A 15,271-nucleotide genomic window follows, 5' to 3' on the forward strand; every position below is an offset into this window, starting at 1 on the left:
GCCAGTCCTCTTCTGGCTGTGCCGGGTGGATCTTATAACAGAACATGGCCAAGATGTTGAAATGTTCATAAATGACCAGCAGGGTCAAATAATAATAATCACAGTAGTTGTCGAGGGTGCAACAGGTCAGCACCTCAGGAGTAAATGTCAGTTGGCTTTTCATAGCCGATCATCATTACATGTAAGGCATTACAAAAAACGGTAACTGTAATCCGTTTGGTTACCAGCAAATATATTGTAATCAGATTACAGATACTTTTGAAAAACTAGATGATTACTTCGAGGATTACTTGAAATTCAGAAAGGATGTTTGTGAAAAAGAATCTTTGACACTTCTCTGTTTTCTCAATGACATTCATATCATGTTGTTGTGGATGGCTGTTCACAAATCTAAATGTGTATTTGAACCCAATAATGGTTGAAATCAAGAAGTTTAAGCTGCCTATCAATCATTGTTTTTTAAACCTGTGGACAGCCAGTGAAAAATTAGCTCTTGCAACAGCTGCATAGTGCGGATCCCAGCCTATGGAATAAAAGTTGGGCTTTTATTGCTCAATCTAATTCATTCTGATAAAAAAAAATCCATAGGCCTAATGGACACATGCTCAAACTCGCACACTTTTGATAAGGTTAAAGGTGCAATCTGTAGTTGCTACATCCATTTTTTGGCTTATATACAGTAACAGTCAAAGCTGCGGACAGCAGTGGAGGCATTAATTATGTCCTAATGACAATCGCCAAATGTCATTAAACTTTTTGGTGTTTTGTGTAACAGATGTCTCTTTCCAGGGTCGCAACTTTGGTTTTAGAAGTGGGGGGAGGGAATCATTTATTAAATGTTTTTGTCATATAACCACCCGACCGCTCGGAGGCGTCCGCATGGTCCTAAAGCACACTGTTGCCTTGTTTTGTATCACATTCCAATGATAAAACTGAGGGGGACAAAAATGCAATTTCAGAATGTGGGGGGACATGTCCCCACCGTCCCCAGTGAAAGTTGCGACCCTGTCTCTTTCCATTCACCACTTTGTTTGGAGGCTTGAAATATGTTGCGAGTGGATGAACGTGCAGGGGTAGCCTAGTAAAGGAACCCTTTGAAGTAATTGACAATCAGATGACAACGTCATAACTGGTTGTGTTCATGCCACAATAAAAGGTAATACATTTTTATGACTTGGCCCACAGAGATGCTATTGAATTAATAGGGATTGTAAATATAATTCTATGATTAGTCCCCAGTTTGACGTGGGCTGGATTTTCCGAGCTGAAGAGACCAAGACGCACCTCCAACAACACGTACACTACTGTTCAAAAGTTTGGGGTCACTTAGAAATGTCCTTGTTTTTTAAAGAAAAGCAAATGTTTTGTCAATTAAAATAACATCAAATTGATCAGAAATACAGTGTAGACATTGTTAATGTTGTAAATTGCTATTGTAGCTGGGAACGGCTGATTTTGCATGGAATATCTACGTAGGCATGCAGAAGCCCATTATCAGCAACCATCAGCAACTCTGTTCCAATGGCATGTTGTGTTAGCTAATCCAAGTTTATAATTTGAAAAGGCTAATTGATCTTTAGAAAACCCTTTTGCAATTATGTTTGCACAGCTGAAAACTGTTGACCTGATTTAAAGAAGCAATAAAACTGGCCTTCTTTAGACTAGTTGAGTATCTGGAGCATCAGCATTTGTGGGATCGATTACAGGCTCAAAATGGCTAGAAACAAAGACCTTTCTTTCGAAACTCGTCAGTCTATTCTTGTTCTGAGAAATAAAGGCTATTCCATTCAAGAAATTGCCAAGAAACTGAAGATCTCGTACAACGCTGTGTACTACTCCCTTCACAGAACAGCGCAAACTGGCTCTAACCAGAATCGAAAGATGAGTGGGAGGCCCCGGTGCACAACTGAGCAAGACGATAAGTACATTAGTGTCTAGTTTGAGAAACAGATGCCTCACAAGACCCTATAAGTGTACCTTACATTATTCTGCCCCAAACAATGATAACTGTTCTCACCCAGTGGCATTTGGGCTATATACTTGGTGAGCGCAGATGCCGCCCCATGATAAGCAGTGCCCACTTTGCCAAAGGTAGGGAGCAAAATATTTAGCTAGTCCATGCCCAGCACAACTCTCCAGGGGGCTTGGCTCTCCACCAACGCTCCGTCAAATTCCTTTAACATAAATTATGTAGCCTACGGTAGAAAGAGTAGTACCCAATTAGGTTTTTCTGTAGCCCATAGACCAAATCTATTACAATGTCATGAGACATTTTTTAAACATGAACTTATTAATGAGGAGAGAGAGTGCAGGAGAAAGTAATCTAAAAAGGCAAATGGGCAGACATCAGCTTTGGAGCAGCTTTGGCGTAATCAAACAGAGGTAAGCAGCAAATGGTGCTGAAATAATTAATTAAAACAACTGTCTTCTTTTTAATTTGACTTCACTAACAACAGGAGGGCTGTGTTGGAGCCTATTTCGTCCTATAAAAAAAGTTAGGCCTACCTGTTTGAAATGCTATCCATAGATTTGTCAGTGTAGCCAAATCCTACAATACTGTCACTATGCATGCTGTACAGTCAAATTGAGTGGGGGTATGCCATAACCTTAAAGAAGAGGGCAAAAATGATAGCTATTGTTAGCTTTATATTTTGAAATAAAGCCACAACTGTTTTGAGGCCCACCTGTTTAGCTAAAAAAATATACATAATTAAAAAAATATATATACACACTTCCATTCAAAGGTTTGGCGTCACTTAGAAATGTCCTTGTTTTCCATGAAAACATGCATGAAATGAGTTGCAAAATTAATAGGAAATATAGTCTACAAATTGACAAGGTTATAAATAATGATTTTTAATTGAAATAATAATTGTGTCCTTCAAACTTTGCTTTTGTCAAAGAATCCTCAATTTGCAGCAATTACAGCCTTGTAGACCTTTGGCATTCTAGTTGTCAATTTGTTGAGGTAATCTGAAGAGATTTCACCCAATGCTTCCTGAAGCACCTCCCACAAGTTGGATTGGCTTGATGGGCACTTCTTAAGTACCATACGGTCAAGCTGCTCCCACAACAGCTTAATAGGGTTGAGATCGGGTGACTGTGCTGGCCACTCCATTATAGACAGAATACCAGCTGACCGCTTCTTCCCTAAATAGTTCTAGCATAGATTGGAGCTGTGCTTTGGGTCATTGTCCTGTTGTAGGAGGAAATTGGCTCCAATTAAGCGCCGTCCACAGGGTATGGCATGGCTTTGCAAAATGGAGTGATAGCCTTCCTTCTTCAAGATCTCTTTTATCCTGTACAAATCTCCTACTTTACCACCTCCAAAGCACCCCAGACCATCACATTGCCTCCGCCATGCTTGACAGATGGCGTCAAGCACTCCTCCAGAATCTTTTCATTTTTTCTGCGTCTCACTGATGTTCTTCTTTGTGATCCGAACACCTCAAACTTAGATCTGTTTGTCCATAACACTTTTTTCCCCCAATCTTCCTCTGTGATCTTTTGCCCATCTTAATCTTTTCTTTTTATTGGCCAGTCTGAGAGATGGCATTTTCTTTGCAACTCTGCCAAGAAGGCCAGAATCCCGGAGCCGCCTCTTCACTGTTGACGTTGAGACTGGTGTTTTGCAGGTACAATTTAATGAAGCTGCCAGTTAAGGACTTCTGAGGCGTCTGTTTCTCAAACTAGACACTCTAATGTACTTGTCCTCTTAATCAGTTGTGCACCGGGGCCTTCCACTCATCTTTCGATTCTGGTTAGAGACAGTTGCGCTGTTCTGTGAAGGGAGTAGTACACAGCGTTGTACGAGATCTTGGGTTCTTGGCAATTTCTCGCATGGAATGGCCTTCATTTCTCAGAACAAGAATAGACTGACGAGTTTCAGAAGAAATGTCTTTGTTTCTGGCCATTTTGAGCCTATAATCAAACCCACAAATGCTGATGCTCCAGATACTCAACTAGTCTAAAGAAGGCCAGTTTTATTGCTTCTTTAATCAGGTCAAAAGTTTTCAGCTGTGCTAACATCATTGCAAAAGGGTTTTCTAATGATCAATTAGCCTTTTAAAATGCTTAACTTGGAATAGCTAACACAACGTGCCATTGGAACACAGGAGTGACGGTTGCTGATAATGGGCCTCTGTACACCTATGTGGATATTCGTTTCCAGCTACAATAGTCATTTACAACATTAACAATGTCTACACTATCTTTTTGATCAGTTTTATGTTATTTTAATTGGCAAAAAATGTTATTTTCTTTAAAAAAACAAGGACATTTCTAAGTGACCCCAAACTTTTGAACAGTAGTGTATATAAACTCAGCAGAAAAAGAAACGTCCCTTTTTCAGGTCCCTTTCTTTCAAAGATAATTTGTAAAAATCCAAATAACTTCACAGATCTTCATTGTAAACGCTTTAAGCACTGTTTCCATGCTTGTTCAATGAACCATAAACAATTAATGAACATGCACCTGTGGAATGGTTGTTAAGACACTAACAGCTTACAGACGGTAGGCAATTAAGGTCACTGTTATGAAAACTTAGGACACTAAAGAGGCCTTTCTACTGACTCTGAAAAACACCAAAAGAAAAATGCCCAGGGTCCTGGCTCATCTGCGTGAACGTGTCTTAGGCATGCTGCAAGGAGGCATGAGGACTGCAGATGTGGCCAGGGCAATAAATTGCAATGTCCATACTGTGAGACGCGTAAGACAGTGCTACAGTGAGACAGGATGGACAGCTGATCGTCCTCGCAGTGGCAGACCACGTGTAACAACACCTGCACAGGATCGGTACATCCGAACAGCACACATGTACAGGATGGCAACAACAACTGCCCGAGTTACACCAGGAACGCACAATCCCTCCATCACTGCTCAGACTGTTCGCAATAGGCTGAGAGAGGCTGGACTGATGGCTTGTAGGCCTGTTGTAAGGCAGGTCCTCACCAGACATCACTGGCAACAATTCCCCCCAGAAATGTCCGGGAACTTGCAGGTGCCTTGGTGGAAGAGAGCATTTCACAGCATATGGTGCAGCCCATGAGGAGGAGATGCACTACCCCCCCCCCCCCTTTGTTCAGGAACACATTATTTCATTTCTGTTAGTCACATGTCTGTGGAACTTGTTCAGTTTATGTCTCAGTTGTTTAATCTTGTTGTGTTCATCCAAATATTTTCACATGTTAAGTTTGCTGAAAATAAACGCAGTTGACAGTGAGAGGACATTTCTTTTTTTTGCTGAGTTTATATACACACACACACTACCGGTCAAATGTTTGGACGCACCTACTCATTCAAGGGTTTTTCTTTATTTTTATTATTTTCTACATTTTAGAATAATTGTGAAGACATCATAACTGTGAAATAACACATGGAATCATGTAGTAACGAAAAAAGTGTTAAACAAAAAGATTCTTCAAATAGCCACCCTTTTGCTTGATGACAGCTTTGCACACTCTTGGCATTCTCTCAACCAGCTTCATGAGGTAGTCACCTGGAATGCATTTCAATTAACAGGTGGACCTTCTTAAAAGTTAATTTGTGGAATTTCTTTCCTTATTAATGTGTTTGAGCCAATCAGTTGTGTTGTGTTCTGACAAGTATACAGAAGATAGCCCTATTTGGTAAAAGACCAAGTCCATATTATGGCAAGAACAGCTCAAATAAGCAAAGAGAAATTACAGTCTATCATTACTTTAAGACATGAAGGTCAGTCAATCCGGAAAATGTCAAGAACTTTGAAAGTTTCTTCAAGTGCAGTTGCAAAAACCATCAAGCGCTATGATGAAACTAGCTCTCATGAGGACCGCCAGAGTAAAGGAAGACCCAGAGTTACCTCTGCTGCAGATAAATTCATTAGAGTTACCAGCCTCAGAAATTGCAGCCCAAATAAATGCTTCACAGATTTCAGGCAACAGACACATCTCAACATCAACTGTTCAGAGGAGACTGCGTGAATCAGGCCTTCATGGTCGAATTACTGCAAAGATACCACTGCTAATGGACACCAATAATAAGAAGAGACTTGCTTGAGCCAAGAAACACAAGCAATGGACATTAGACCGGTGGAAATTTGTGCTTTGAGATTTTTTGGTTCCAACCGCTGTCTTTGTGAGACACAGAGTAGGTAAACGGATGATCTCCGCATGTGTGGTTCCCACCGTGAAGCACGGAGGAGAAGGGGTGATGGTGTGGTGGTGCTTTGCTGCTGACACTGTCTGTGATTTATTTAGAATTCATGGCACACTTAACCACACCTCCAGGCTGTGTAAGGGCTATTTGACCAAGAAGGAGAGCGATAGAGTGCTGCATCAGATGACTTGGCCTCCACAATCAACCAACCTCAACCCAATTGAGATGGTTTGGGATGAGTTGGACCACAGAGTGAAGGAAAAGCAGCCAACAAGTGCTCAGCATATGTGGGAACTCCTTCAAGACTGTTGGAAAAGCATTCTTCATTTAGCTAGTTGAGAGAATGCCAAGAGTGTGCAAAGCTGTCATCAAGGCAAAGGGTGGTTACTTTGAAGAATCTCAAATATAAAATATATTTTGATTTCTTTAAAACTATTTTTGTTACTACATGATTCCATATGTGTTAGTTCATAGTTTTGATGACTTCGCTATTATTCTACAATGTTGAAAAAAGTTCAAATAAAGTAAAACCCCTTGATTGGGTAGGTGTGTCCAAAGTTTGGACTGGTACTGTATATGTAAATATGGCATTTAGCACATTTTTATCCAAAGCGGCTTACAGTCATGCCTTCATACATTTTTGTACTGGTGGTCCCAGCGGGCATCGAACCCACGACCCTCGTCGTTGCAGGCGCCATGCTCAACCAACTATAAAGTTTAATGGGGTTTTTATTTTTCTCCCCCCTCTGGAGATATCCATCCATGACCATTACTCCCTCACTCTATCCTATATGGTGAGCTATTTGCCTGCATCCACATAGCAGCACATGAATGTGAATGGGAGTATTATTTTATACCATGTTTTTTGTACTCAGAGAGGCAGAGGGTCACATAAAGCCTGAACAACATCCGGAACCATGCCTTTAACACAAAACAAATAGAAAAACATTCCACCATGACCACTTAAGGATACATGATATCCTTCACATTGAGAATAACATGTGGAAATGTTTTGTCGCTATTCTCTCAGTAGCTGTTATTTCAATGCTGTGCGTTACAGGGAATACATCCTCCTCCCTCATGTGATTCCCTTCCTGCAGGCTCATCCTGACATGACCCTCCAGCATGACAACGTCACCAGCCATACTGCTCGTTCTGTGCGTGATTTCCTGCAAGACAGGAATGCCAGCTCCTCAAATCCACTCACTGTTAAACCCACCTAAGGAAGCGATCTGTGGAGAAGATACATTCATTTTAAAGAAGGCTGTAAAAATATCATCCTCACTCGCTGTGCCTGTGTATATATGTTTGTGTGCCTCTTTCTCTGTGTGTGTGTGTGTGTGTGTGTGTGTGTGTGTGTGTGTGTGTGTGTACCTGTTTATGTTCCTCTGTTTCTGTGTGTGTACCTGTTTATGTTCCTCTGTTTCTGTGTGTGTACCTGTTTATGTTCCTCTGTTTCTGTGTGTGTACCTGTTTATGTTCCTCTGTTTCTGTGTGTGTACCTGTTTATGTTCCTCTGTTTCTGTGTGTGTACCTGTTTATGTTCCTCTGTTTCTGTGTGTGTACCTGTTTATGTTCCTCTGTTTCTGTGTGTGTACCTGTTTATGTGTGGTTGAGCCTCTGATTAACAACCCAGGCAACAAAAGCAACTTTACAGCTTTTGCCAAGATGAATGGCTGTCCACAGGTGGCAAAGCGGGCCCACACTTTTTTTTAAAGCTGCTGTTTATATGCAATGAATCTTGTATCATTTGTGGATGTATGTGCTGACCCAAGCAGATAGTCGGCCGTGGGCTAATGCGGCTCCAACCGCGCATAGGGCATTAGTCTCAAGGTGCAGGGCAGAAGTACCGGGCAGGTAGCCAGCAAGTGATGGCTGTTCAACAGTCTGATGGCCTGGAGTTAGAAGCTGGTTTTCAGTCTCTCGGTCCCGGCTTAGATGCACCTGTACTGTCTCTGTCTGCTAGATGGTAGCAGAGTGGACAGACCATGACTCGGGTGGCTGAAGTCCTTGGTTAGGTGTAGGTGTGCGTGTGTGCAAAGTGTGTGTGTAATGTAATTCACCATGCAAACCGTAGGAGCTGTAATTGCATAACATTACTTTTGCATGCCACTAGTGTCATCACCCATAACACTTAATCTCAGGGGGATTACATTAATAAGAAATTAATTCAGGATCCCGGCCCCTATGTACTGTAGCAACATTTAAAACAGAAACAAAGCCAAACTGTGGACTACAGTCAAATCGTAGAAATCTTTCAAAATGCAATCCTGTTGCATGGCAGCGACTTGAAGGCCTTGATATGAGAGAGAGAGAGAGAGAGAGAGAGAGAGAGAGAGAGAGAGAGATTTAAACAGCTCTGTCACCAGTGAAATGTGTATGTGGTGTGCCATGATGGTGGTAAAATAACAAAGCCTTGGTCAGGTCAGAACAAGGCTCAGGAGAGACCATTACTGTGCTAGCAGGCTACACTGGTGTGAAAGTGAATCCAATTGAATTCCATCCCCCACAATCCTCAAACCTGCTCTGAGGATTTCTTGCCTAGTTTCTTCGATTAAAGTCTCTGGGTGCTCGTCCAATGCACTGGAGTGGATTGCTATGCACAGTCAGTACTGTTGTTTGCTGAGGGCCAAAAAGAAAGGCACCTTTTCTTTAATGAGCCGGTAGCAAATTTGCAAGAACTGTCACTGAGGTTATTTGTTATTTTGTATAGAAGTTGGGTTTTCTGCTAAGTAGGAGAATGGTGATAATGATGAACAGAATGAAGGATAGCTTACGCTGCTATATGATGTAAATCAGAATCACACAACAATGCTAACCAATTGTCGAGTCTGTAAAAGGCAATAGAGATTTTCTATTTTCTACAACCGTATTATAATACGGTACACGACACTCACACTCCACTGAGATAGGTGGGTAACAGTTTACATTAACTGTATGTTCAGAATCATACATGTGACATACATTATAAACTCAGCAAAAAAAGAAACGTCCTCTCACTGTCAACTGCATTTATTTTCAGCAAACGTAACATGCGTAAATATTGGTATGAATATAAGATTCAACAAGAGCACTTTTTGCCAGTTACGTCTGGTCCAGTGACGGTGGGTTTGTGCCCATAGGCGACATTGTTGCCGGTGATGTCTGGTGAGGACCTGCCTTACAACAGGCTTACAAGCCCTCAGTCCAGCCTCTCTCAGCCTATTGCGGACAGTCTGAGCACTGATGTGGGGATTGTGCGTTCCTGGTGTAACTCGGTCAGTTGTTGTTGCCATCCTGTACCTGTCCCGCAGGTGTGATGTTCAGATGTACTGATCCTGTGCAGGTATTGTTACACATGGTCTGCCATTGTGAGGACAATATGCTGTCCGTCCTGTCTCCCTGTAGAGCTGTCTTAGGCGTCTGACAGTACGGACATTGCAATTTATTGCCCTGGCCACATCTGCAGTCTTCATGCCTCCTTGCAGCATGCCTAAGACACATTCACGCAGATGAGCCGGGACCCTGGGCATCTTTCTTTCGTTTTTTTTCCAGTCAGTAGAAAGGCCTCTTTAGTGTCCTACGTTTTCATAACAGTGACCTTAATTGCCTACCGTCTGTAAGCTGTTAGTGTCTTAATGACCATTCCACAGGTGCATGTTCATTAATTGTTTATGGTTCATTGAACAAGCATGGGAAAGTGTTTAAACCATTTACAATGAAGATCTGCGAAGTTATTTGGATTTTTACGAATTATCTTTGAAAGACAGGGTCCTGAAAAAGGGCTGTTTCTTTTTTTGCTGAGTTTAGCTAGCCTAGAGTACACTCAATGAAATTGGGAACTGCAGTATTAGATCTCCAATTTATTTAAAACATTACGGTGCATTTACTCATAGCATTACATGTGTGTTTGCAAGAGGAATGCCTCCCTTATAGTGGAACTGAGTGTTTTAGCAACATGAAATCCTATTAAAATCCCCCAGGTAGTGTACTTTTTTTTTTTTTTGCATTTTCTGCAAGCGAGCACTTAGATATGGTCATTTTCACAAATTCTTAGAATGTTTGGGAATTACATAAATTAAGGCTTTTGTGATCATTCTATAGCAATATAGAATGTGAAAGCACTGCAGTAAATAAAACCTAATAAAAACATTTATCTCGTCCAGGACCAGTCTACGCAGACCGGCAAAAGCCACAAAAGACACCTGAATGAATATCTGCAAATACCACAGGAGACCTCTTACATTTGGGATCTTTAAAATCATGTTTAGGGCTGTTGCGGTATAACGCCACTCTGGTAGTCATGAGTCATAACCGCATTCAAATTTCACGTGACCTTTGAGTTGCGGTTATCTCCTTTTATGCACCCTGGACATGCTTTGGTAGTACCCAACTTGCTGACGACCATCAGATCCTAATGGCCTCTAACCGCTCTGACATCAATGCAAATGCAATCGAAAATCATATCAAACACTTATCATCAAAACAGTAGACCTATCGTACTTTTAACACTCACCTCACTGTGATGATCAATTTGAATAAAGAAGTTGGACAGCAGGTTGAAACAGTGTAAAACATGGTCGTTGTGGATGTTGTTTCAAAGCCTAACACACCGAAATGGATAGCGCTTTCTAAGGTGATGATTAATTCAAAACACCATATGCATATTACAGTGTATGCAAATGCATATGAGCCCAAGGCCAAATAGAAAAACCTGAATTAAAATGACTGGGCCTTTATACCGAAATATTCTACCGCATATTATGCAAGGCAGAAAAACATTAAACTAAACTGATTTAAGATGTTCATAATATGTCTAGCCTATACTCCAAAATTAAACAAATTTGAGTGATCACCTTTGAGTGTGGACTGTATTATTATGCATACTGGATGGCCTGGTTACCTTATTGTACGCTCCAAAATGTCTATCCATGAGTCTTGGAGAGAATGTATAGCCCTAGGCATTGCTGTTGGTTCATTGACTGTGCAGAGCAGCTTACAGTTTGCCTACAATTAGTGAATTTGTATTTGATTTTGAATAGCCTAGTAATAAGGATTTTAGCTATACAGAATATCTCACCCACATGCATTTCCATCGCCTCCTTTATTCCATTCTTGAGCGTGCAGACGGGCTGTAAACAGTTATATATTTTTTTAATTTCACCTTTATTTAACCAGGTAGGCTAGTTGAGAACAAGTTCTCATTTGCAACTGCGACCTGGCCAAGATAAAGCGTAGCAATTTGACACATACAACACAGTTACACATGGAATACAACACAGTTACACATGGAATAAACAAACAGTCAATAATACAGTAGAACAAAAGAAAACAAAGTCTATATACAGTGAGTGCAAATGAGGTAAGTTAAGGCAATAAATAGACCATGGTGGCGAAGTAATTACAATATAGCAATTAAACACTGGAATGGCAGATGTGCAGAAGATGAATGTGCAAGTAGAGATACTGGGGTGCAAAGGAGCAAGATAAATAAAGACAGTATGGGGATGAGGTAGGTACAGTGAGGGAAAAAAGTATTTGATCCCCTGCTGTTTTTGTACGTTTGCCCACTGACAAAGAAATGATCAGTCTATAATTTTAATGGTAGGTTTATTTGAACAGTGAGAGACAGAATAACAACAAATCCAGAAAAACGCATGTCAAAAATGTTATAAAATGATTTGCATTTTAATGAGGGAAATAAGTATTTGACCCCCTCTCAATCAGAAAGATTTCTGGCTCCCAGGTGTCTTTTATACAGGTAACGAGCTGAGATTAGGAGCACACTCTTAAAGGGAATGCTCCTAACCGCAGCTTGTTACCTGTAAAAAAAAAAGACACCTGTCCACAGAAGCAATCAGATTCCAAACTCTCCACCATGGCCAAGACCAAAGAGCTCTCCAAGGATGTCAGGGACAAGATTGAAGACCTACATGGGCTACAAGACCATCGCCAAGCAGCTTGGTGAGAAGGTGACAACAGTTGGTGCGATTATTCGCAAATGGAAGAAACACAAAAGAACTGTCAATCTCCCTCAGCCTGGGGCTCCATGCAAGATCTCACCTCGTGGAGTTGCAATGATCATGAGAACGGTGAGGAATCAGTCCAGAACAACACTGGAGGATCTTGTCAATGATCTCAAGGTAGCTGGGACCATAGTCAACAAGAAAACAATTGGTTACACACTACACCGTGAAGGACTGAAATCCTGTAGCACCCGCAAGGTCCCCCTGCTCAAGAAAGCACATATACATGTCCGTCTGAAGTTTGCCAATGAACATCTGAATGATTCAGAGGACAACTGGGTGAAAGTGTTGTCAGATGAGACCAAAATGGAGCTCTTTGGCATCAACTCAACTTGCCGTGTTTGGAGGAGGAATGCTGCCTATGACCCCAAGAACACCATCCCCACCGTCATACATGGAGGTGGAAACATTATGCTTTGTGGGTGTTTTTCTGCTAAGGGGACAGGACAACTTCACCGCATCAAAGGGACGATGGACGGGGCCATGTACTGTCAAATCTTGGGTGAGAACCTCCTTCCCTCAGCCAGGGCATTGAAAATGGGTCGTGGATGGGTATTCCAGCATGACAATGACCCAAAACACACAGCCAAGGCAACAAAGGAGGGGCTCAAGAAGAAGCACATTAAGGTCCTGGAGAGGCCTAGCCAGTCTCCAGATCTTAATCCCATAGAAAATCTGGAGGGAGCTGAAGGTTCGAGTTGCCAAACGTCAGCCTCGAAACCTTAATGACTTGGAGAAGATCTGCAAAGAGGAGTGGGACAAAATCCCTCCTGAGATGTGTGCAAACCTGGTGGCCAACTACAAGAAACGTCTGACCTCTGTGATTGCCAACAAGGGTTTTGCCACCAAGTACTAAGTCATGTTTTACAGAGGGTTCAAATACTTATTTCCCTCATTAAAATGCAAATAATTTTATAACATTTGACATGCGTTTGTATTTTGTTGTTATTCAGTCTCACTGTTCAAATAAACCTACCAAATGTACAAAATCAGCAGGGAATCAAATACTTTTTCCCCTCACTGTAGATAGATGGGCTGTTTACAGATGGGCTATGTATAGGTGCAGTGATCTGTTTAGTGAAATATGTTTTGTTGCGAAAAATTTTACTATTGATGTTCAATGATTTCACTTGGTTTCCCAAATTAAGCACTGGGTACATTGTTGCTGCAGGAACAAGGTTAGAGAGCCCATGGCATACAGAGTTTGGGTGGAATATCACCTGTTGGGCAGCAAGATCATGTTCCTCAAACAGTGGTTGATGTCTGAAGTGAAATAAGTGTTCATATATATACACACACACACCTGTCTTTTTTTCCCCCTGCCCATTTGATAAAGGGACATTCTAAATCAAAACTAATTTGACATATTAGTAAAGACAAGATTAGATTGAGAATAGTCTGATGGGTGAAAATATGATCACTTGATGAGAGAACAGCTGTGCGGCCTGAGGCAGGGAAGAGAGCTTTTTTGTCAAATCATCAATAGCTTGTCGCACCATGCAGCCCATATTATTTATTTCTAAGACATTCTAAAGTTCACATTGCCAAATTACTTTAAATCTAACATGTAGGACCTGTTTCAAATGATCACTTTTATAAATAGCCATGTCATATGTGCACTTGCTCTGTAATGGGGAAAAAAATATCCTTTATATTTTACTCTAAGTTGAATTATTTTCTTACTATAAAAATCATATAAAATGAAATAAATGGCAGGGGACTTAAGCATATCTTGTCTGCTAAATTAACAAGCCAATGGCATGGAGCATAGCCATACAGTAGGCCAACTCATATTCTGAAATACATTTTCTTTATATCATAAATGTTTCTTTATACCTGACTAAAATAAATTGATGTATTTTGATGGTTGTTACAAATCTCTTTTGGCCCTGCAGTCTAGGGGGGGATGGATACGAGACCCGTAACATAAAATCATGCAAATTATAATAGTGACAAGTAACAGTGAGAACAAAAAAAACACAGACAACTGAAATCTACAAAGATTGATCAAATCAAATCAAATTTATTTTTATATAGCCCTTCGTACATCAGCTGATATCTCAAAGTGCTGTACAGAAACCCAGCCTAAAACCCCAAACAGCAAGCAAAGCATGTGAAAGAAACACGGTGGCTAGGAAAAACTCCCTAGGAAAAACTCCCTAGAAAAGGCCAAAAACCTAGGAAGAAACCTAGAGAGGAACCAGGCTAAGAGGGGTGGCCAGTCCTCGTCTGGCTGTGCAGGGTGGATATTATAACAGAACATGGTCAAGATGTTAAAATGTTAAAATGTTCATAAATGACCAGCATGGTCAAATAATAATAATCATCATCATCATCGTCGTCGTCGTCGTCGTCGTAGTAGTAGTAGTAGTAGTAGTAGTAGTAGTAGTAGTAGTAGTAGTAGTAGTAGTAGTAGTAGTAGTAGTAGTAGTAGTCGAGGGTGCAACAAGCACGTCCGGTGAACAGGTCAGGGTTCCATTGATCTGGGGAGAAAACAACTGACTGGGTTTTTAAACCAAGGGAAAGGGTCTGTGATTGGTTAAGGGGAAAGGAACAGGTTGTCTTCTGATTGGGGACTGATTGATGACTGATTGGGGGAATGATGATTGTCACCTGTGAGGGGAGAAGGAGAGAAAAGAAATACAAATACAGGATACACACTACCTGTATCCGTAACAATGGTGTATATTACATTTATTTAATAGACTTTTAAAAATGTAGATGTTCCGAAGGTGCGCAGCAGCGGCTTACATACGTGGAGGCCTGGAGATGCTTTAAATTAATTAACCGTCAATTACCGTAAGACTGGCAATACCTGGCTGACAAAATGTTATGACCGCCACAGCCCTAGTCCCTATCATCAAACAACCATAAAAAGGTAGGCTATCTTTCCCTATATTCACATCAACAACAAGATCAACAACTAATGCTAGCCAGAGCAAAATGAACTCAAATCTAACAAAGGAACATTAGATAAACCCTCTCAAACCTTTTTAGCTAGTTGGCCATTAAAATTGCACTGATCAAAGATGGGGAATAGTAAGTAGGCTGCGTGTCCTTCTGCAGATCGCCTGCCAATGTGCATTCTTGTCCCAACAAAGCACCCAAGCTAACTGGCTGAAGTTGATTAG

General features: G+C 41.1%; 1 protein-coding gene across 2 annotated transcripts in view; it reads left to right on the forward strand.

Moving 5' to 3' along the window:
- Positions 1–15,271, forward strand: part of grik4 (glutamate receptor, ionotropic, kainate 4) — a 444,499-nt gene that overhangs the window by 267,179 nt on the left and 162,049 nt on the right. Inside the window, exon 1 of one of the 2 annotated variants that reach the window (XM_014213632.2) lies at positions 14,806–15,018. The exons of the other annotated variant lie outside the window; for it this stretch is intronic. The gene's annotated coding sequence lies outside the window, so the exon portion shown is untranslated. Of the gene's footprint in view, positions 1–14,805; positions 15,019–15,271 lie in introns of those variants that run through there. 2 annotated transcript variants of the gene reach the window in all.

Source organism: Salmo salar, chromosome ssa09, assembly GCF_905237065.1.
Source record: "Salmo salar chromosome ssa09, Ssal_v3.1, whole genome shotgun sequence".
NCBI lineage: Eukaryota > Metazoa > Chordata > Actinopteri > Salmoniformes > Salmonidae > Salmo > Salmo salar.